Source organism: Pongo abelii, chromosome X, assembly GCF_028885655.2.
Source record: "Pongo abelii isolate AG06213 chromosome X, NHGRI_mPonAbe1-v2.0_pri, whole genome shotgun sequence".
Taxonomy (NCBI): domain Eukaryota; kingdom Metazoa; phylum Chordata; class Mammalia; order Primates; family Hominidae; genus Pongo; species Pongo abelii.
The window spans coordinates 24,247,985-24,271,791 of NC_072008.2; the positions used below are offsets into that span (position 1 = coordinate 24,247,985).

Consider the following 23,807-nt stretch of genomic DNA (forward strand, 5'->3'; position numbering starts at 1 on the left):
GCACGAGCAGCAGAACCTAGATGGAGCCCCTGGTGTTTTGGTAATAGATTTTGGTTCCCTGACCCAGTATGCTTTGCTTGTGGCTTGGCTGCAACGGGCTGCTGGGAGTCTCAGAAGCCCTCCTAAGCAGCTGCCCACCCAATTTAGGCTGGAGGTGAGTTTCCTTCTCTCTGGCCCCTCTGCAGCCAGCCCCAACAGGGTTCCTGATTGCCTCGGAAGAACAGCCTTTGAAATTTGACAACTGCATCCAGATAGGATGAGTGCACTTTGTGGGCCCAGACAGCAGGATCTGCTCCTTTCAGTTTGGGAAATTTGTAAAGGAATTCCCATTTGCAGGTTGAACAAGCCCAACTGAGGCTGGGCACGGTGGCTCACATCTGTAATCCTAGCACTTTGGGAGGCCGAGGCGGTCAGATCATTGGAGGTCAGGAGTTCGAGACCAGCCTGGCCAACATGGTGAAACCTCGTCTCTACTAAAAATACAAAAATTAGCCAGGCATGGCGGTGGGTGCCTGTAGTTCTAGCTACTCGGGAGGCTGAAGCAGGAGAATTGCTTGAACCCAGGAGGTGGAGGTTGCAGTGAGCCAAGATGGCGCCACTGCAATCCAGCCTGGGTAACAGATGGAGACTCTGTCTCAAAAAACAAACAAACAAATAAATATAAATAAATAAAATTATTGGTAAAATAAAAATAGAAATGTCTTCAGAGTTGTCAGCATACATTTTTGTTTGGGTTTTATATTTGTCTCTGCTAGATATTTTGAGGTATCAGGGTTTGGCACAGAAGGTTATAAAACTATAAACCCAGCCAAAACAAAATGATCTTTATGCACATTTTTAAATAAGTAAGACTAATTTAATATTATTGGTTTAATAAAAAAAAAAACAGCAGAATATTCTGAGTTATTGGTGAAAATGCCCATGTAGTTACCTTTAAGATTCTTAAAAGGTGAACACCTGATATTCACAGTTTGTAAAATAGATAACAAGGAAATGATTTATAAATAACCTAGATAAACTGCTAAAAACAAATAAAATATCAATGAGTAAGTGCTATAGGTGAACTTTTTGTGTAACTTAAAATCTTAAAGTTATTTTTGCTGCTCATTGGATGTCTGGGTCATTTCCAATTAAGAAAAGATTATGATATGGGGAAACATGTTTCTAAAAATCGTGGAATGGTTCTCATCTATAAAATGCTAATATGTGACAGGCAGCTCAGGATTTCTTGCTTCCCAGGTTTTCACTAAATTTAAAGTTACTAAGGAAAAGAATTCTAGTTAAGATATAATTCTGTATATAATATGTGCCCAAGAAGATGTGTTTTTATTGAGAGAAAGAATAATTTTATCTAATTCGGAAGTTATCTGAAGATTAATTCAAATTACAGACTTCAAAATGTTATTCAGGAAACAAGGTAGAAAGGAACCAGGAAGTAGAGGAGAGATGTGAAGAAAGTTATAGATATGAAGATGTATTTTTGATAAGGAAGGTTTTAAAGAAAAGAAAATTTAGGACAAAAACAGAAAGTTGGCAGGGCGCAGTGGCTCATGCCTGTAATCCCAGCACTTTGGGAGGCCAAGGTGGGCGGATCACGAGGTCAGGAGATCAAGACCATCCTGGCTAACATGGTGAAACCCCGTCTCTACTAAAAATACAAAAAATTAGCCGGGTGTGGTGGCGGGCGCCTGTAGTCCCAGCCATTTGGGAGGCTGAGGCAGGAGAATGGTGTGAACCCGGGAGGCGGAACTTGCAGTGAGCCGAAATCGTGCCACTGCACTCCAGCCTGGGCAACAGAGGAAGACTCGTCTCAAAAACAAAACAAAACAAACAACAACAACCACAACAAAAAACCCAGAAAGTCCAAGCATGTACCAGCACTAAAGTACTTACTGGTCATGTGCCTACAGCAAATTTCTTAATTCCACAAAATGTATAGTGGTATTGGTAGATTTAAAGATATTAATTTGGGGCCGGGTATGGTGGCTCATGCCTGTAATCCTAGCACTTTGGGAGGCTAAGGATCACCCAAGGTCAGGAGTTCGAGACCAGCCTGGCCAATATGGAGAAACCCTGTCTTTACTAAAAATACAAAAATTAGCTAGGTGTGGTGGTGCGCACCTGTAATCCCAGCTACTTGGGAGGCTGAGGCATGAAAATCACTTGAACCTGGGAACCAGAGGTTGCAGTGAGGTGTGATCCCGCCACTTCACTCCAGCCTGGGCGAAAGGGTGAAACTCCCATCTCAAACTAAATAAATAAATAAATAAATAAATAAATAAAAAGACATTAATTTGGCTGGGTGTTGTGGCTCATGCCTGTAATCCCAGCACTTTGGGATGCCAAGGCGGGGGGAATCTCTTTTGAGGCCAGGAGTTCGAGACCAGCCTGGGCAACATAGTGAGACCCTGTCTCATTAAAAAAAAAAAGTTCCCCAGGATTTTAATTGACTTTAAAATGTGCAACTAGAAAAACTACCTTAGACAAAGTAAGTTAAAAGACAAGCAGCAGACAAGGAAATGATATTTGTAACATACATAATTAGCAAAGAAGTATATTCAGAATGTAGAAAGTATTTCTACAAATGAATAAGAACAATAGAAAAACAGACAAAGGTTATTCCAAGGCAATTTTCAGATGAGGAAAACTATAGCTAATAAAGAGTGAAAGATACCTTGAACTTACTTGTTATCAAGGAAATGTCAATTAAAACAATTTTACCATTTCTCACTTATTAGATTGTAAAAAAGTATGAGCACATCAAGAGTTACGAAGGAATAGGGAATTGAGAATTCTCATATTCTGCTGGAGGGAATGTATATTAGGATAGTCATTTTGGAGAGTAATATTGAAAATGTGCCGTATTCTGAAATTTTACTTATTTATACTCCAAGAAAAACTCTTATACATGTGGGCAAGAGGCATTTACAAGGATGTACTAATATTTCTTAAAGTGTTATTGGTGTGTGGATGACTTGTCTGTGTATCACCAGGACTCCTGGTTAAACTGGCCCTATCCCATACCTACTGTATCAGTCAGGGTTCTCCAGAGAGAAACAGAGTCAATAAGAATATACATAGATATATAAGAGGAGATTTATTATGAGAATTGTCTTATGTGATTATGGAGGCCAAGCAGTCTTACAGTCTGCCTTATACAAGCTGGAGAACAAGGCAAACTGGTGGTGTAATTTGATCTGAGTCCAAAGGCCTGAAAACCAGGAGCTCCAACGTCCCAGGGCAGCTCAGGAAGAGAATTCACCTTTCCTCTGAATGTTTGTTCTATTTAGGCCCTCAACGGATTGGACGACGTTCACCCGCGTTGGTAACGGCAGATCTTTTTTTTTTTGAGATGGAGTCTCACTCTGTCACCCAGGCTGGAGTACAGTGGTAGAATCTCAGTTCACTGCAACCTCTGCCTCCTGGGCTCAAGTGACCCTCCTGCCTCAGCCTCCTGAGTAGCTGGGGTTACAGGCACTCACCACCACGCCTGGCTAATATTTTGTATTTTTAGTAGAGATGGGGTTTCACCATGTTGGCCAGGCTGGTCTTGAACGCCTGACCTTGTGATCTGCCCACCTCGGCTTCCCAAAGTGCTAGGATAACAGAGGATAACAGGCGTGAGCCGCTGCGCCCGGCCGATAAGGACTAGTTTTTAGACATAATCACACCATCATTATATCTAAATGAATTAACATTACGATAATTTTTTTATATGAGCATGTATCCAGTCAGTATTGAGAAAATCCAGTGTTCATATTTCTCCAATTGTCTCATATTTTTAGTTTTTTGTTTTTATTGATTGATTGATTGATTGATTGATTGAGACAGGGTCTCATTCTGTCTCCCAGGCTGGAGTGCAGTGGCATGATCTCAGCTCACTGCAGCCTCAACCTCCTGGGCTCAAGCGATCCTCCCAACCTCTGCTTCTTGAGTAGCTGGGACTACAGGAGCCCCACCGTGCCTGGGTAATTTTTTTGTATTTGTAGAGGTGGGGTTCCATCATATTGTCCAGGCTAGTCTTGAACTCCTGAGCTCACTGGCCTCCCAAAGTGCTAGGATTACAGCATGCGCCACTGCACCTTACCTACAGTTTGTTTGAATCAAGATTGAAATGAGCTTGTGCCTGTAATTCCCCCACTTTGGGAGGCCGATGCAGGTGGATCACTTGAGTCCAGTTCAAGACCAGCCTGGGCAACATGGCAAAACCCTGTCTCTACGAAAATTACCTGGGTGTGCTGATGTGCACCTGCAGTCCCAGCTACTCAAGAGGCTGAGGTGGAAGGATCACTTGAGCCTGGGAGGTCGAGGCTGCAGTGAGCCGTGATGGCACTACTACACTCCAGCCTGGGCAACAGAGAGAGACCCTGCCACAAGAAAAAAAAATGAAATGAAGTTCATACACTGCCATTGATTAACATGTCTTTTAAGTCTTTTCTAATCTATTGATTTCCCCTCCTATTTTTTTCTAATAATTTGTTCGTTGAAGAAATGTATTTGTTAAATGTTGAATTTTTCTTATAATTTGTTTTCTTATAATTTATTTGTTTATTCTTATCTTTCATTTGTCCTTTAGAGTTTCTCATCAACTGGATTTTGTCGACCGCATCCCTGTGGTTTCATTGATACGTTTCTCTGTTTCCTGTATTTCCTGTAAACTGGTAGTTAGAGCTAGAAGGTTGATCAAACTCAGGTTTGATTTTTTTTTTTTTTTTTTTTTTGTCCAGCAGCATTTTGTCCTTCCGTCTTGAGGCATATTTCTGGTTTTCTCTCTGCTTAGCAGCCACTGATGATCATTGCCAAGGTCCATTAATTCATTAGGTGTTGCAAAATGGTGATATTTTGTGGTCGACAAAATCCAAAATGGTGATACTCTAATTTCATCAGGACTTCTTCATGTATTAGTTGGAATACTTCTATTAAAAGGAAGGTCCCTTCATCAACTATTTGGTTACTCTGAGGAGTAGATCTTACAGGCTTCATCTCTTTTCCTTCACTAGTTTTCAAAATACTGAGTTGGTTCCCTAGCATTCTCCAAAAGTGATCACTTAAAAAAATTGAAATATGACTCTTATACTATCAAATTCACCCTTTTAAAGCATACATACAAGTCACTAATTTCTAGTACATTTACAAAGTTGTGCAACCATCACCACTAGTTGATCATTTTTAAAGTCTCATAAATTCATTAACATATCCACTATGTTTCACTCCATAGCAATTTTTTTTTGACATCCAAATTTTCTTAATGTTAGACAACCTAGTAAGCTTGGACACTTTCTTCTTTTGCTTTCTGCTATAAGGAGATGTTCCTGGCTTATCTTATACTTTCCTGCTCAAGCCCTGGAATCAATCACTTCTCCCTTTCCTTTGGTGGGAAACTGTAGAGGCCCCAACTTGGACACCAGGGGTGCTCACTGCTACTGCTCATTGTTTCTAGGCCTCTATATTGATTTTTTTTATCTCTTTAGTGGAGCTAGTTTGTTTGCTGTGCCCTGTGATTTATAATCCATGAAGAATTTGGCTATTATTTTCAGGAATTAATGTCTTGTTCGACTAATGACTCATGTAAAAAGCACTGCTTGAAAATCACCTATTTGCCAGTCATTGTTTATTTTAAAATTATTGTCCTTGGGGAGAGTGTGTGGCTTAAGGGCTCAGATGAAAAATTCTTACTTGGCATTAATTATGACCAACTGAATTCTAACAGAAGATGCAACTTGCTCACGCTAAGTATAACATAAGTATCAGGTATCAGATAAATGGTTAATTTTTATAGGGCATGCTTAGTTCAATAAAACTAGGGCCTTTCTAGGGGAAGATAAATATTTTTTAATGTTTGGGATACAAAAAAAAAAAAAAAGAATTACCACAACTTTATTCAAGAAGGTCTACATTTTCTCATAAGCCAATAATTTATTGCTTCTTATTTGAATTCCCATCAGTCTCTGATGTGGAGTGAAAATCAACAGCTTCTTTTCTGACTAATCTTTCTCTGGAAAAATGATTGAAAGGCCTTCTATCGTTTCTGGCTCAAGGACCTATAAACATGTCAGAGATTTTTAGTTAAGTTATTAAAACACTGTCAAAACCTTGAGTAAATGCTTTTAACTATCTGATGTACATTAACAGCTCTGAAGGAACAAATACATTTTAGCACGTAATCAAAATTCCTTTTACTGCTTTGAAACCAGCTATTTTGTATTCATAGCATTCTCTTTTGAAATGTTCTGCTCTCGACCTCCCTAGATAAAATTTCCTTTTATTATGTTTACTTAAGTGAGAAAATGAAAGTACTTGGGAATGTTTTTATTTTGCCTTACACAGCCTCCTTATTCGAGTTCCCCAAGGGCAAGCACATCTTTGTTACTTCCTGTGCCCAGAATTCTAAAGGACCCTAATACGAAAACAATTATCAAGGCAAGATAGGCTGCAGTAGGTCCTTTAAGTGCAAGATGTCTGGTGCTTAATTACCAAATGCTTTCAAGGATCTTAGGTGTCCTCAAGGTCCTATTGTGAGTACTTTCATAAAATGCATTTTGTATTTTGTCACATCAAACAATTTCTGATCTCTGCTGTTTACACTTCCTTTTCATCTTCACTTTATCATGAGTATAATACTAAGTGTACTTCTAGTGAAATGATTTTTACCATTGTTCTTTTACCAGTTTAACAGTGTTCTTTACAGACTTCCATAAATGGGCTTAAAGTACAAATTACTTTACCTTTTTTTAAACTAAAAAAAATATAGTTGACCTTATCTGTATAGTCATCTATAAAATAACTGGACTTTATAAAGTTTGCTGGACTTTAATAAAGGTTTATCTAATCTAATAGAACTAGGCCATCCTTTCTTTGTTTCTCACCAAAGTTAACAGTCTCTTCCTGTATGAAAAGTAATGACAAAGGGCTCTTTGAAAGTATCAATCCCTAAACTACTTGTGATCTTTTAAACTGAGAGAACTTATTTTTCTTTTATGCTCCTTGGACACTCTTAAGTGCTTTACACTGGTGGATGTATAAGTATTTGATGGTAATTATGGAAAAACTAACAAGAATGGTGACATTAGGTTTTTCTGTCTTGAACATGCTGCTTACAGTTGCATGGATGATGAAGTGAGGCTCTATTCTTCTTCTTTTTTTTAATAGAGACGAGGTCTCACCATGCTACCCAGGCTAATCTTGAACTCCTGGGCTCAAGTGATCTTCCCGCCTCGGCCTCCCGAAGTGCTGTGATTACAGGAGTGAGCCAGGGAACCTGGCCTCCATTCTTGCCATACCGTAGCATCACACTGAGGCCCTTGGAAAGTACTTAAACGCTGGTTATCAATGTTTTGAAATATTAATGTGGGCGGCCGGGCACGGTGGCTCACGCCTGTAATCCCAGCACTTTGGGAGACCGAGGCGGGTGGATTACCTGAGGTCAGGAGTTGGAGACCAGCCTGGCCAACATGGTGAAACCCCGTCTCTACTAAAAAAATAGAAAAATTAGCCGGGCATGGTGGCACGTGCCTGTAATCCCAGCTACTCGGGAGACTGAGGCAGGAGAATCGCTTGAACCCCGAAGGCGGAGGTTCAGTGAGCCGAGATCACGCCATTGCACTCCAGTCTGGGAGTGCAAGAAATATTAATGTGGGGACACAAGCTATTTCTCATTTTTTTTTTTGATTGAAACAACATTGCTTAGTTTCATTTACCTTTCTGTGAAATGTCTTTCTGTGAAAGTCTCTATCACAGCCTGATGTAATTTTTATAAACAATGAATACATGCTGTTACTATTTTTGAAAGGAAATTTAATCGCTTGGAAAAATTCAGACTAAAGCCCCGAAAGGAAAATTACCATCCAGTGCATGCTCAGAGATTTCTTCTTACTCTACTTTTGTTTTTCCTTTTTGAAAGCATTTGTGATTGAGAGATGTCTGAGGGAAGGGACAAATTGCATTCTGGGAGTTTTAAAGAGTTATGTCAGGCAACTAAAATACGTGGCCTCTGTATTTAAAGAGATTTCACACCAGTATACTATTTGCTTTATAATTTTTGTTTCTTATTGTTTAAAAATGCCTTTAACATTTAGTGCTGTGTTAAAGGATAGCATGCCAGATTCCGATTAATGTAAAGATTCCACTATTTAACTTTTCCCTAGTAACTTTAAAACAGAGTTTGGGTTCCAAGTTCAGCATGGAAAGATAGCATAAACATTTAAACTGAAGTGCAAAATACACATTTTTGAAGTTGGTAAGTGCTGTTTAATCATTTTTCCCTTCTCTCCCAAGTCTTTTGAAACTTCAAAAGGCTTTTTTAAGCAGTTTGTTAAAAAAAAAAAAAATCCATACCCAATTGGGCTCCTCTCTATTAAGGAATGTGGAAAATTCATGATTTATGAAACGATGACACCAGTCTTACATTTCACAGACTCCCAAGCTCTGAAACACGGGTACATAGGAAAATACACAGAAAATTCCTGTTCTTTGCAACGTGCGAAACGTTTCAAAATGCAACTTTGCTCATCTCCCTCCCCCGTACAAACTAATAAAATCAGTTTGGCTCTGACTGCTTATTTTTAAAAAGTAGACGGCCTGGTAGGTGCTCTAGGGATAACCCTTCTCCCCCCACTCCACCCCCCTTCCCGCACACCCATTTAGACTGGCAAGCCCGTTTTCATTTTATTTCTAAGATTTTTTTTTTTTTTTTAAGCGAAGGCAGGGGACAGCGGGGGTTGCTAAATTTATCTTCCTCCCCAGCCACGGGGATGAAGAAAACACATTTACTGCGGGCGGGGGTCTGAGGGCCTGCAAACAACTCGAACTGGAGCCTCGGCCAGGACTGGCGCGAGAGGCGGTAGGTCTCCAGGGAGGCCCCCGGGGGGCGGCCGCGGCCCACGGGACATGGTGGGGGGCGGCCGGGCCGCCTGCCTCTACGCGGGGTCGGCCGACCGCGGCCCCGCGCGGGCTTTACGGCCGAGGCGGCGGCAGCGGTGCGTGTGTGGCGGCGGCGGGCGGGAGCGCGGAGGAGGTGGAAAGAAGGGGGGCGCTGTCACGGAGACTCCGGCCGCCGGAGACCCCGCCGCAGCGAGGCCACTGGGCTCCCCGGTCGCGGGGCGGGAGCGGCGCCGACACGGGGCGCCAGAGGGACCCACCGGGCGGAGGAGGGGGCCTGTCTACCCTTCCGCATTTTCCTGGGTCTCTCTCCCGGGCGGTGACGTGACGTGCTGACGGCGGGCCCGTGCCGGGGAGCTGGGCCGCTTTTTGTCAGCTCCGAGCTCGGCCCCTCCTCCCTCCCTCCGCCCGCCCCACCAGCCGGAGCCCGGCCCAGTGCTCCAGAGAAAGGCCGGCCTGCAGCACCCGCCACCGTCGCCGGCCGCCTGCACGTCCGTCCGGTGAGTCCCGGGTGCCGCCGCGGCCGCGGGGCCTAGTGCGCGCACAGCGGCCTGGTCTTGGCCTGGTCGGCGGCCCGCAAGGCGCCCTCCCGCGCTAGGCCGGGCGGCGTGGCGCGCGGCGCCGAGCAGGCCCCGAGGAGGCCGCAGTTAGGCCCGGGGAGGAGCCCGGCTGCCCCGAGCGGCGGCGGAGGCGCGCTCCGTAAGCGGGCGGGGGTTGGGGGAGGGTCGCCCGGTTGTGCCGGAGGCGGCCGAGGGGCCCCGGCTCGGCTCCGCGGCCGACCCGGGGCACCGCGTCGGGGTGAGGCCTGGCGAGGAGGCGAAGGCTGCAGGCGTGAGGTGAAGGCCGCAGGCCGGCCGGGCCGATTTTCGCTATGTAAATATCGGTGAAGGGGGGAGGGACGGGGGACAAGATGGCGGCGGCTCGGCGCCTGCTGCAGGGGACGATAGAGGGGGTTGCCGGGAGGGGGAGCCGCCATCTTGGAGGCGGTGTCTGGAGAGAAAATTCCGCTACAGCCCGTGAGGGGGGGTGGGAGAGCGGGCGGCGGCAGCAGCGGCGCCGGTGACGGGCCCCGGAGGCCCGGCGCGGCGGCGTGTGCGCGCGGAGGGGCGTGCTCGCTCCCCGTGGCGGCCATTGCCCTTGCCGCCATGATGAGCGCTCGGGCTCCAGGCGCTCGGCGGCAGCGCCACCTTCCTGCCTTGCTTTCCGCAGCCCCGTGACTGGCTGCAGTTTCCGCTGCGTTTCAGCTGAGCTGCCGCAGGCGGCCACCGCCGCCGCCCGGACGCCGGGACCGTTTCGCCCTCAGCGCCCCCGGCCCTGCGCCTTCCCCCGCGCCTGTAGCCACCCGAGGGCAGTCGGGGCAGGTGGCAGTCCGGACACCTGGGCTTACCAGGGCATACGGGACCCCAGGAAATGTTATTTTTGCTTAAGTCAAATCATATGTGGCTGCTAAGGTGCTTTCGATGCAGTTTTTCCAACAATCTTTGCCACCCCGAGTATCTGAATAAAGAAAGAAAAATAAAGATTGATGGGAAAGTTTTTGCCATTCTTTTGTCCTATAGGGAAAAAAATTGCACAACACGAAAGCGGAGGAATAAAATTTTGAATCATTCGTACTCATTTATGTGGAAACAACTTTCTTGAAAAACGATTTAAGCGATTAGTGATCTGTTGGTGGTATTTTTTTAAATCGAGGAATAAGAAGGGCAGACGTTTTTTATTTTCTTATTGGAGGACAACTTAGTGTGGTGCATATTTATTGTGCATTTGCCTGTCATGGTATTTCGATTTTTCATTTGTGAAGTTTTAAGGCGGAGTTTCATCCCCTAACATACTTTTTTGATTGCACACTGTACAACTTTCTTGATAAACTCGGAGCCTACTGTTAGCGATGCACCGTGCTAGATGCTAAGAAACATTAAAAAGGTTCTTGTAATGCAGACGGTGGCTGCAAGAAGTCTCATGTTTAGAGGTAGGTGGGGCAAGGTGAAATGCAGTGAAGTGAGAGGTACAACTAATTACTGGGATTTCCGAGGGAAGCAAGGTTGCCATTGGAGGATCAGGGAGGGACGGGTTCCTGAAGTATTAATAGGTGGCATTTTGAGAAGGTTACCGAGGGATGGGTAGGACTTTGTTAGGTAGAGGTGGAGGTGGAGAAAGGACGTTTCAAGGGTGAAGCTTCTTCAGTAAACAGTAAGTATTTACAGTTTGGCAAAAGTGGATGGTATAGGTAGGGGAGTGGTGGGAATTCAGGCTAGAAAAGTTAGATTGCAGAAGAGCTTGCTTGCCAGGTGGAGGGGCTTATACTCAATGGGGGAGGCAGCGGGGGTGCCCTCAACTAGAAGAGTAATGGCACACCTGAGCTGCACCTTGTTATTTACTTACTTATTTTTTATTTTGAGACAGGTTCTTGCTATATTGCCCCAGGCTGGTCTCGAACTCCTGGGCTCAAGCCGTTCTCCCGCCTCCCACTGCCGTCTGTTCCCTGAGCTGTGCTTTACGGTACTTAGTAGTTCCATTGGACTAGGAAAAGTTTCAAAGTTGAAAAATAATGAGAGTAGTAAGTTGATCAGTGTTTTCATTATCAGAACGATTACAAGAATATTCAGAACTTAAGCAAATTTTGCTACTTTTGGAACGATGCGTCTCTTTTAAGACAGCTGCTGCTTTTTTCTATCCTGATTTCTCATCCGAAATAATCTTTTGCTGAGAGTTGTCAGAATTTCTGTGGTACACAAATAGGGAGGGGTTTCTAACATTTCATCTACTATGGTTGAAAAGTACAGGACTAGTGTTGTGGGTTATTTGACGAAAATGAGAAATGAGTATTCCCGTGGTAATTTTTTTTTTTTTTTTTGAGACTGAGTCTTGCTCTGTTGCCCAGGCTGGAGTGCAGTGGTGTGATCTTGGCTCATTGCAATCTCTGCCTCCCGGGTTCAAGTGATTCTCCTGCCTCAGCCTCCCGAGTAGCTGGGACTACAGGACCCTGCCACCATGCCTGGTTAATTTTTGTATTTTTAGTAGAGACAGGGTTTCATGTTGGCCAGGCTGGTCTCGAACTCCTGACCTCAAGTGATCTGCCTGCCTTGACCTCCCAAAGTGCTGGGATTACAGGCATGAACCACCGTGCCCTGCCTGTTTCCTAGAATTTTATGATGGAAACCTTTAGGTGGCATAGATAACCCATTTTCAGTTTTTCCGTTTTTCTAGACTGTAACAGGTCATGAGCAGCAGTGCTCCATGAAAGGGCTGGAGGGAATCAGAGTCTCATGTTTATTATAAAGGGCTATGGTTTAGAAAAGTTCGAGAAACAGTGCATTGCATGAAGCTGACTAGAAGCAAGTTGAGAAGGCGGGCTGTGGTTGTTGAGGTGTTAAGGGTAAACATAAACTTAGAAGAACCAGGTGCTTTTGTATTTTGACAGCAGCTGGGAAAGACATAGAAGAACTATTAAGAAGATAGAATTGTTTTGCTGCGCAGTACAGCAACAGTGGATGTTCAAGATTAAGATTAGAGTCAAGTTGTGTGATTAAGACAGGTAAGTGTGTAGTTTAGTTTCAATTAGAAATGGTTAAATATAAAATTATTTTTGCCTGAAAGGGTAGACCTTGAAACTTTGGAAAACTGACTGTTGGAACACCTTCGAACCCAACCACCCTGGATAAATAAGGTGTTAGTTTTTAATTTCTGTGTATTTTTCAGATAGATGCAGATTTCTTTTTTTAAAAAAACATGCTCACGAATGTGTTACAAATTTTTTTTTCCACATTGCTTTTTGTAAATGCTTACTCTCATTGTAAATGCTTACTCTCACTTAACCCGTTTAGACTGATACTGTCACTGATAATCTTCTTTGTATTATTTGTTCATGTGTACACTGGCAATTCCAGACTTTTTTTCACTCTTAAAACTACTCAACGGGTCCTTGAAATCTCTCACCTTCAGCAGAGATTACCCAATCTTTCACTTCACTGAGAAGGGTAGATGGCCATCTGATAAAGAGCCAAGTCTCCCTCCCTTCCCCTTCATGCCTTTCCTGTCTTCACCTAGGCCTTCCTCCTTTTGCCGCAGGGGAGGTTGCGGGAGGGATTGCTGTCTCACAAGCCCCACTGCTGCTCTGTGCCTGCTCTTCACCCTGGCTGCCTCCTTAGGGACCAAGCTCTGTCCGTGATGCCGTCTCTTGCATCATTACCCTCTCTTTACAAATATTCCTAGGTTTGCTCATCTTAAAAAACCTCACCTGTGTTCACTTTCTTTTCACCCCACTTATTCTTAAATCCAGTATTTCCCAAATTGGGAAACTTGCACAGCATGTTAACAGGTGTGTTATATAAAAGTGCTCTGTGTTTCAGAAACTCTGTGCCTTCTCTGTCTTCTATGGTGGGATTCCCCTTGATTTAGCATTTAATGTATTATATTGAAAATGTGTGTTTATATTTTTCTCTTCTACACTGTGAATATAGAGACAAGTTCTGATTTATCTTTGTCTCCAAGCAGTACCTGGCATATGGACCATTATCTCTAAAAGCAATCATTTCTGTTACTGGGTGCAGAGAATTTTACGTAGTTAATAGTTTTCAGCTGTTCAAAATCAGGTATCCAGTCAGTGTGTTTTTTGACTAAGGGACATACATATTAAGACACACTTATTAGGGCACCAGGTCAAGAAGTAACCCCCTCCCACCACCCCTTATCTGATTGGAATATGGCCAGCCTATTCTTATTCCTGCCAAATTATTTTTCCAGACAACATTTTATAAAACCCAGGTATCTTGTAATTGTATTTTACTCAAAGGAAGTATACGCTAAGGAAATTGTGTGGCCTTGAGGTACACAGCCATTAGGCATTTAAAAAATATATTTAAAAAGTTTTATGGAATATTTTAAAATTACTGAAAATCAGAATCACCCAGATTTAAGAGATCTTAATATTTTGCTATATATTTGATTCATATCTTTTTGTTGTTTAAAGAAAGAAAATCTCACAGATTCAAAGAGTCCCTCCCCATCCCCTTCCTGTCTTCTTTTCGCCAGAAGTAACCACTTGTCCCAATGTGTATGTACCAAAACAATATCAGGTATTGCTTGTGTGTTTAACTTTACATAAACAGTATCATAACCATACCTTATATATTATTTTTACTTAACTGTGTGTTTTTGAGATTTATCCATGTAATGTTTAGTCCAGCAGTTTTCAAAGTGTGCTCCAGGGATTCCTGGGGATCCCTAAGGTCAAAACTATTTTCATAATACTTTTTATTTGCTCTTTTCACCCACATTTTCTGTACACTATAGGAATACTGTACAGAGGCTGCATGACATATGATGTCATAATAGATAGAATGCAGAAATACTTATGGGAATACAGCCGGTTTCTATTAAGCCAGGCATCAAAGAGATTTGCAAAAATGTAAAACAGTGCCACTCGTTTTACTGTTTTTTTTTTTGTTTAGAAAAATAGTTATTTTAAAATAAATATGCAGCCATGAAAAAGAACGAGATCATGTCTTTTGCGGAAACATGGATGGAGCTGGAGGCTATTATCCTTAGCAAACTAACGCAGGAACAGAAAACCAAATACTGAATATTCTCACTTACAAGTAGGAGCTAACTGATGAACACAAAGAAGGAAACAACAGACACTGGGGGTCTACTAGAGGGCGAAGGGAGGGAGGAGAGAGGATCAGAAGAGATAACTGTTGGGTACTGGGCTTAAATACCTGGGTGATGAAATAATCTGTACAACAAACCCCCGTGACACAAGTTTACCCATGTAACAAACCTGTACATGTACTCCCAAACCTAAAATAAAAGTTTTAAAAAATATCTCAACAAAAGGGAAAAAAGGAATAAAGAAAAAATAGTATTTTTATGGGTTAATAAGTGCTTTTAAATGTCTCAGTTTTAATTTCTAGTATGATAAACATCTATAGATACGACCCGCATAAAAACTCTTTGTGGTTCTTAATTTTTGTTTTTTGTTTTGTTTTTTAAATTTTATTGTGGTCCTTAATTTTTAAGAGTGCAAAGGAGTCCTGAGACCACGAAGTTTGAAAACTACTGATTTAGTTCATTCATTTTATTTGTATTTCACTGTATAAATATACTGTGGTTTATCTATTCTTCTTGGAGGGACCGATAGGCTGTTTGCAGTTTCTGAATTTCAAACGCTACTGCTATGAACATCCTTATACATGGTTTGTCTTTCTTGGGATTATATACATACAGTAGAAGTAGAATTGCTTCATTTAAGAAGTCTGTGCATTGTCAACTTTACTGGGAATTGCCAAAATGGCAAATTGTCTTCTGTTTGACACTCCAGCTGTGTTTGATCCCGTTTCTCCAAATCACTGCCAAAGGATTAGATTTTGCATTTTTTTCCCAATCTGTTGGGTATAAATGGCATCTGCTTGCTATTTTCATTTTGCATTTCTAAGATTACTAGTGAGGTTGACCTTTTTTCCTCATATATTTATTGGCCATCAGAGTTTTCTGTGAATTGCTTGTGCATACCTTTGGTTCATTTTTCTGTTGGATTGTTGCCTCCTCCTCATTGGTATATGGGTTTTATTTATTTATTTGAGATGGAGTCTCGCTCTGTTGCCCTGGCTGGAGTGCAGTGGCATGTGGTCTGGGCTCACTGTAGCCTCTGCCTCCCAGGTTCAAGCAATTGTCCTGCCTCAGCCTCCTGAGTAGCTGGGATAACAGACACCTGCCACCACGCCCGGTTAATTTTTGTGCTTTCGGTAGAGACGGGGTTTCACCATGTTGGCCAGGCTTGTCTCGAACTCCTGACCTCAAGTGATCGGCCCTCCTTGGCCTCTGAAAGTGCTGGGATTACAGGTGTGAGCCATTGTGGCTGGCTGGTTTATGGGTTTTATATTCTGGATACTAATTTGTGATTATATACATTGAAAATATCTTTTCTTGGTCTGTGGCTTGGCTTTTAGCTCTGTTTGTGGAAAGTTTTTTATGTAGGACTTCTTAATATGAAGGTAGCCAGTTCTCAATTTTTTTCATTTATGGCTTGTGTTTTCTTATGTCTTCAATACATTCTTCCCTTACCCCAAGGTTGTAATGATACTGTGCTTTTTCATGTTTAGGTCATTAAATCACTGGAGTTTTTTCTATATTATGTGACGTGGGAATCTTAATATCTTTTTCGTGTGGTTTTATCAAATCAGCGTTTCTCCCCACTGATTTATAATGCACCTCCTGAGGTATATCGTATTCCCACATATGTATGTGTTTTTAGTTTCTCTCTTTTGGTTTCATTGGTCTGTTTGCCTATCTCTGTATCTATACTATCCTAATTTAGTAATAGCCTTTTTTTTTTTTTTTTTGAGATGGAGTTTTGCTCTGTTGCCCAGGCTGGAGTGCAGTGGCACGATCTCAGCTCACTGCAAGCTCCACCTCCTGGGCTCACGCCATTCTCCTGCCTCAGCCTCCTGAGTAGCTGGGACTGCAGGCGCCCGCAACCACGCCCGGCTGATTTTTTGTATTTTTAGTAGAGACGGGGTTTCCTCGTGTTAGCCAGGATGGTCTCGATCTCCTGACCTCGTGATCCGCCCACCTCGGCCTCCCAAAGTGCTGGGATTACAGGCGTGAGCCACCACGCCCGGCCTTAATAATAGCTTTATAATTAAAACTTAGTATATATTCTTTTCCTTCAGGATTATTTTAGCTGTTTTCCTCTCTTTGCTTATTTTGGGGTTAGTTTGTCAATTTCTGTGAAAACTGTTGGATTTTTATATTTGCCTCAAATTTATAGAATAAATACATAGATTCATGTAGATAAATGCTAATAGAGCTGGGATTTGAATTCTGGGTATGTGCTACTACTTTTCATAAAGCTCTTGCACAACTTTTGTTAGATATTTTTGTTAGATACCTGTGTAATTTTTGTTGTCATTGTGAATAGGATTTTCTTTTAGTTATAATTTCTGTTATTGCTGATGTATAAGGATCACTGTTGACTTATATGTATTGATCACGTAACATTGCTGAACTCTCATCATATTTCGTAGATTCTGAGGTACACTTTTCCCCCCTACATCTTCACATAATCTGAAATCAAAATAGATCTTTGATGGTGTCCTATAATCACTGTTGTCTAGGCAGCAGTCATGATGTAGTTATCATTGCCTGCACATGCACAAACTTGGTCAGGGCTCTTCATTTTGTCATCACTTTAAATGAGTATATGCATTGGTGTATTGTTATTTCATGCCAAACAATAAAACTGGAGGCGGAAGAAATTGCGAAGTGGGTGTCTGACTTGAAAGAAAATCCCATAAATAATAATGGATCATTTTAAGAAGTGCTGCATCACCAACACTCTTATTGGCAGAGCACAATATTGTTAGCAACAGTTGAACAGTTTTGAGTGGAAGAGCAATCCATAGTAGGACCTTGAATGTGAAGTTGTAGGAATACCTTACCAATTTATTTTGCTTCTTTTTTTTCTGTCGCCCAGGGTGGAGTGCAGTGGCACGATCTCAGCTCACTGCAACCTCCACCTCCCGCGTTAAAGCAATTGTCCTGCCTCAGCCTCCCGAGTAGCTAGGACTACAGGTGCACGCTGCCACGCCCAGCTAATTTTTTGTATTTTAGTCAAGACAGGGTTTCACTGTGTTTCCCAGGCTGTTCTCGAACTCCTGAACCCAGGCAATCCGCTCGCCTCGGCCTCCCAAAGTGTTAGGATTACAGGCATGAACCACCATGCCCGGCCAATTTGTTTTGCTTCTGTATACACAAGATACGATAAAAGTCTGTCTAAATAAGTCTGAATTGTCTTGATAAATCTAGAATGAAAATCCTAGATAATAAGAAAATACTGTATCAGTTTAATTGGCAATGTTTTTTTCTTAGTCGTGTAAAATAAGGGTACAGCTTACAATTGGTATCTTGGGAGTCAGTGAAATGTAGTAGTAATAACAGTTCATGGCCGGGTGTAGTGGTTCACGCCTGTAATCCCAGCACTTTGGGAGGCCGAGACTGGTGGACTTCGTCTCAAAAAAACAAACAAAAAAACCAAAAACAAACAGAAAAACACAGTTCATAATTCTTTTGTATTTTCTAAGTAGTTTTCATGTCTGTGAATAATACAGTTTTATTTCTTCTTTTCCATTCCTTCTTGCCTCCTATTTCTTGTTCTGGTTTTACTGCATTGACTAATTCCTCTATTGAAGTGTTCAGTAGAAGCATTGATAATGGGCATCCTTCTCTAGTTACTTTAATGGAGTGCTTGTAATGTTTTATCATTAAATATGATATTGTAGTGGGCTTTTTTGAGAGGGGGTGCTGATGATATTTTTATTTATTTTTTTTTTTTGAGCCGGGGTCTTGCTCTGTCGCCCAAGCTGGATTGCAATGGTGCGATCTCGGCTCACTGCAACCTCCGCCTCTTGGGTTCAAGCCATTCTCCTGCCTCAGCCTCCCAGGTAGCTGGGACTACAGGCATGTGCCACCATGCCTGGCTATTTTTTTTTTTTTTTTTGTATTTTTAGTAGAGATGGGGTTTTCCCATCCTGGTCAGGCTGGATGATATTTTTTAGTTGCAGTTCTCTTTTACTTATCATTTTAGAGTTTCTACTGTGAGCAGGAGTTTAATTTTGCTAATACTTTTGCTACATCTATTGGCGTAATGAAGTCCATTAATCTTCTATTTTATTTTTAGTTTTTTTTATTTTTCATTTTGAGATGGGGTCTTGCTCTGTCGCCTAGGTGGGAGTGCACGGCTCACTGCAGTCTTGACCTTCTGGGCTCAAGCCATCCTCCCACCTCAGCCTCCCAAGTAGCTGGGACCATAGGCATGTGCCACCATGCTGGCCTGATTTTTTAAATTTTTTTGTAGAGACGGTCTTGCCTTGTTGCACAGGCTAGTCTTGACCTCCTGGTCTCAAGCAGTTGTGCTGCCTGGGCCTCCAAAAGAGCTGGGATTATAGGCGTGAGCTACAGCGTGGGTCCTACATTTTCTATTTTAAACTATTTTTGGATTCCTGGATATTTGCATATCTTTGTTATTGCCATGTACTTTTCCTTTTTTATGTAATCTTGTTTGGATAACAAAGTTGTATTAACCTCATAAGATAAATTGGGGAGTATTTTTTTCTTTTTTTTTTTTTTTTTTTAACGGTTGCTGTTTAATAGAGACAATCTGTTTCTTTTCTTTTTTTGGAGACAGAATCTCTCTCTGTCGCCCAGGCTGGAGTGCAGTGGCACGATCTTGGCTCACTGCAATCTCCGCCTCCCTGGTTCAAGTAATTCTCCTGCCTCAGCCTCCTGAGTAGCTAGGATTACAGGTGCCCGCCACCATGCCTGGCTAATTTTTGTAGTTTTTAGTAGAGATGGGTTTCATCATGTTGGCCAGGCCTCAGGTCTGGTCTCGAACTCCTGACCTCAGGTGATGGGCCTACCTTGACCTCCCAAAGTGCTGGGATTACAGACGTGAGCCACTGTGTCCGAGCGAGACTATCTGTTTCTTAAAAGTAAGAACCCATCTGTGAGATTATCTGTGCTTGGCGTCTTTTGAGTGTAAATTTGTGGTTTCTGATTTGTTAATTGTTTCTTTCATGATGATAAGTCTTTTTTTTTTTTTTTTTAGCTGTTCTTGAGTTTTTTTGGTCATTTATACAAAATGAACAATTTTCTAGAAAAATATTAAATTTCAAATGCATTATTATAAAATACAGATTTCTCTGATGACTTTTAAAAACCTAATTTTGTTAGTTTGTTCCTTTTTTTCTGATCAGTATTGCCAATAACTGCCTTTATTATTAGACTTTTAACATAGTTATTTTTATTGATCCTTTCTATTTCTACTCCTGTGGTTAATATTTTCCTTCTGCTTTATTTGCATTCATTCTGACATTTAACAATGTAAGTTAGAGGCTTAGCTCATTCATATTTAATCTATTTCTATAATATATACACTAAAAACTATAAAATTTTCTCTAGACTATTGGATGCTATTTAAAAAAATTGAAATGCATTTTTTTTTTTTTTTTTTTTGAGGGCGGGTCTTGCTCTGTTACCCAGGGTGGAGTGCAGTGGTGCACTCTCCGGCTCACTGTAACCTCTGCCTCCCGGGTTCAAGCGATTCTCTTGCCTCAGCCTCCTGAGTCGCTGGGATTACAGACGTGCACCAGCATGCCCGGCTAATTTTTGTATTTTTAGTAGAGATGGGGTTTCACCATGTTAGCCAGGCTGGTTTCAAACTCCTGACCTCAGGTGATCCACCTGCCTCGGCCTCACAAAGTGCTGGGATTACAGGCGTGAGCCACTGAGCCCAGCCGAAATATACGTATTTATGGGGTAGAGCGATTATGTACATGTATACAATGTGTAATGGTCAAATCAGGGTAATTAGCATATCTGTCACACCAGCATTTATCATTTCTCTGTGTTGGGAACATTCAAAATCCTTTCTTCTAGATATTTGAAAATACATGATGAATTATTTTTAACTGTAATCACCCTACAGTGCTGTAGAACACTAGAACTTATTCCCCCTATTTAGCTATAATTTGTATCTGTTAACCAGACTCTCCCTATCTCTGGATACTATGATTTTTGACATGAATTGGTTTTTATTATTTAGTTCTAAATATATTGTGATCTCCATAATTTTCCTGTTGCCCATTAAAATTATTTAGAACTTTGTATTTACAGGATTTTCTTTTTGTATTACTGTTATCTCTGTGATATTTATTTCTAATTTTATTGTATTATACTTGGGGAACATTGAGATGCAAAAATCAACTCTGTTTCTCTATACCAGCAGCAAACAATTTGAAAATCAAATTTGAAAACTAATACAATTTATAATAAGGTCAAAAAACATCTGATACCTTGAAATAAATCCAACAAAGCATACCAAGGCCTTCAGTAAAAACCTTACTAAGAGAAATGAGAAAGACCTAAATTAATGGAAAGAGATAACCATGTTCATTGGATTGGAAGTGTCAGTATTGTAAAGATGTCAGTTCTCTCTAAATTGATACATACAGAAATTCAGTGCAATTGCAATAAATATCTCAATAGGGCTATTGCTGCTGTCACTGCTGCTTTTTTTTCTTTTGGATAGGCTAGTTCTCAAATTTATATGGAAAGGCACAGGGCCAAGAATGGCAAAGGCAATCTTGAGAAAAAGTTGGAAGACTTAATGCTAACATATATCAACACTTATTATAAAGCTGTAGTGATTAAATTAGTGGGCGCAAAGCCAGATTGACCAGTGGCACAGGATAGAGTCCAAAAGTTGACCTACACATACAAGGTCAGTTGATTTAAAGAAAGGTGTATTGGGATTTTGATTGAATGTAGAGGTTAATTAAGGGAGAAGTGATACTACTAATCTAACATATTCTTTTTTTTTTTTTTTTTTTAAAGACAGTCTTCCTCTGTCGTCCAGGCTGGAATGCAGTGCAGTGGTGCAAATTCGGCTCACTGCAACCTCTGCCTTCTGTGTTCAAGTGATTCTTCTTCCTCAGCCTCCCGAGTAGCTGGGATTACAGGTGTGCGCCACCATGCCTGGCTAGCTTTTGTATTTTTAATAGAGACGGGGTTTCACCATGTTGGCCAGCCTGGTCTCGAACTCCTGACCTCAAGTGATCTACCTGCCTCGGCCTCCCAAAGTGCTGGGATTACAGGTGTGAGCCATTGCACCTGGCCCTAATGTAACATATTTAAGAGCAAGATTGCTTTCTCTATTTATTTGTCTAAAAAGGAAAAAAAAAAAAAAAAAAAAAAAGAAATTCCTAGCTGGGCGTGGTGGCACATGCCTGTAGTCCCAGCTACTTGGAAGGCTGAGGCAAGAGAATCGCTTGAACCTGGGAGGTGGAGGTTGCGGTGAGCTGAGATGGTGCCATTGCACTCCAGCCTGGGCAACAAGAGTGAAACTCTGTCTCAAAAAAAAAAAAAAAAAAATCCCACCCAGTAGAGTTTTTAATTACTCTTATCGGTGGGATTTTTTCATTCTTAGGTATTTACATGAGAAAGCTTTTGTCTTCAAGTATATTAATTTTGTACCAGCACACCTTATGAATTCATACTGATAATAGTTTTTCAGTTGATTCTCTTGTATTTCCTAGATATAGCATATGCAAATAAGTTTAATTTTCTTCAAGTAATAATTATATCTTGTATTTCATCATCTTAACCTAATTGCACTGGCTGGCATTTGTCACACAATCCTATAATAATAATATTAATGGTCATTCTTAATTTTGACTTTAGAGAGAATACTTCTAATGTTTTACCTTAGGTTTAATAGATGTCTTTTTGTTATAAAGTGGTAACTGACATCATTCTCATATCCCAAAACACATGTTCTGACGTGAACTGGTTTAAGATTGCATATACTTGAGTATTTTTTAAACAGCTTTATTGAGATAAAGCTATATTAAATCTATGCTTTAAAATGTACATTTCAGTGGTTTTTTAGTAGATTCAGAGTTCTGTAACTGTTATCACTAATTAGAACATTTTTGTCACCCCAAAAAGAAACCCTATACCTATTGGTGATCACTCTCCTCTCCCCGCTTCCTTCATCTCCTAGCAACCACTAATCTACCTTTTGTCTGTGTGGATTTGCTTGTTCTTGACGTTTCATGTAAATGGAATCCTATAACGTGGTCTTTCGTGTCTGGCTCCTTTCACTTAGCATATTGTTTTCAAGGTCATCCATGTTTTAGCGTGTATCCTATTTATTTAATTTTTTAACTTAAAATATCTATCCCAATTTGACTCAAAAGTTTGCTTTAAATCAAGTAGGCGTTCAGTTTCAACTTTTCAGCGTCTGTTGAGAATATCAGGTGGTTTTTTTTTTGACCTATTAATTTGGGCCATTATTTGGCTACATCCTTGAATTCTAGAGTACCCATACTGTGCCAAGGTCTGTGTGTGTGTGTGTGTGTGTGTGTGCGCGTGTGTGTGTGTACATATATGTACATTGATGTGCTTTTTTTTTTTTTTTTTTCATGATGGATCACATTTGCGGATACTTGTCTTGGGATTCATAATTAACCAAGTTTGTAATTTGGTTAAATTATTTTTGTTAGTTTTTTTTTTTTTTTTTTGATACAGAGTCTCACTCTGTCGCCCAGGCTGGAGTGCAATGGCGTGATCTCGGCTCACTGCAACCTCCGCCTCTTGGGTTCAAGTGATTCTCCTGCATCAGCCGCCTGAGTAGTTGGAATTACAGGCACCTGTCACTATGCCCGGCTAATTTTTGTATTTTTAGTAGAGATGGGGTTTCACCATATTAGTCATGCTGCTCTCGAACTCCTGACCTCAGGTGATCCTCCCGCCTTGGCCTCCCAAAGTGCTGGGATTACAGGTGTGAGCCACCGTGTCCAGCCTAGATTTTGTTTTAAATGGTAAATTAATTTTGTAAAAGGAGTTGAGAAAGCTTTCTTCCTCAATTCAGATAGTTTTGCCAAAAGGCTGGATATGGGGCTCGTGCCTGTAATCCTAGCACTTCAGGAGGCTGAGGTGTGAGGATCACTTGAGCTCAGAAGTTCGAGACCAGCCTGGGCAACATAGTGAGACTTCGTCTCTATTAAAAACACACACACACACACACACACACACACACACACACACAAAACTTTGGGGAAAGACTGGAGCTTTTTGAAAGGGGTAACATTAGACAACTTTTCTCTTTCTTTTCGTTTTTAAAAGATACGGGGTCTCACCCTGTTGCCCTGACTGGAGTGGAGTGGGACAATCATAGCTCACTCTAGCGTTGAACTCTTGGGCTCAGGTGATCCTCCCACCTCAGTGTCCCAAGTAGCTAGGACTACAGACATGCGCCACCATGGCTAGCTAATTTTTTTGAGACTGAGTCTCACTCTTTGCCCAGGCTGGAGTGCAGTGGCATTATCTCAGCTCACTGCAACCTCTGCCTCCTGGGTTCAAGTGATTCTCGT

General features: G+C 41.6%; 1 protein-coding gene across 23 annotated transcripts in view; it reads left to right on the forward strand.

Moving 5' to 3' along the window:
- The window catches only part of ZFX (zinc finger protein X-linked), a 133,842-nt gene that overhangs the window by 58,053 nt on the left and 51,982 nt on the right, over positions 1-23,807 (forward strand). For 2 of the 23 annotated variants that reach the window (XM_024240777.3, XM_063721351.1), the window contains exons 1-3: positions 8,563-8,839; positions 11,281-11,376; positions 12,299-12,412. The exons of 2 other annotated variants lie outside the window; for them this stretch is intronic. The gene's annotated coding sequence lies outside the window, so the exon portion shown is untranslated. Of the gene's footprint in view, positions 1-8,527; positions 8,840-9,035; positions 9,378-9,666; positions 9,751-10,001; positions 11,435-12,298; positions 12,413-21,267; positions 21,393-23,807 lie in introns of those variants that run through there. 19 more of the 23 variants (XM_054544413.2, XM_063721352.1, XM_063721349.1 and 16 more) reach the window with 18 other exon arrangements.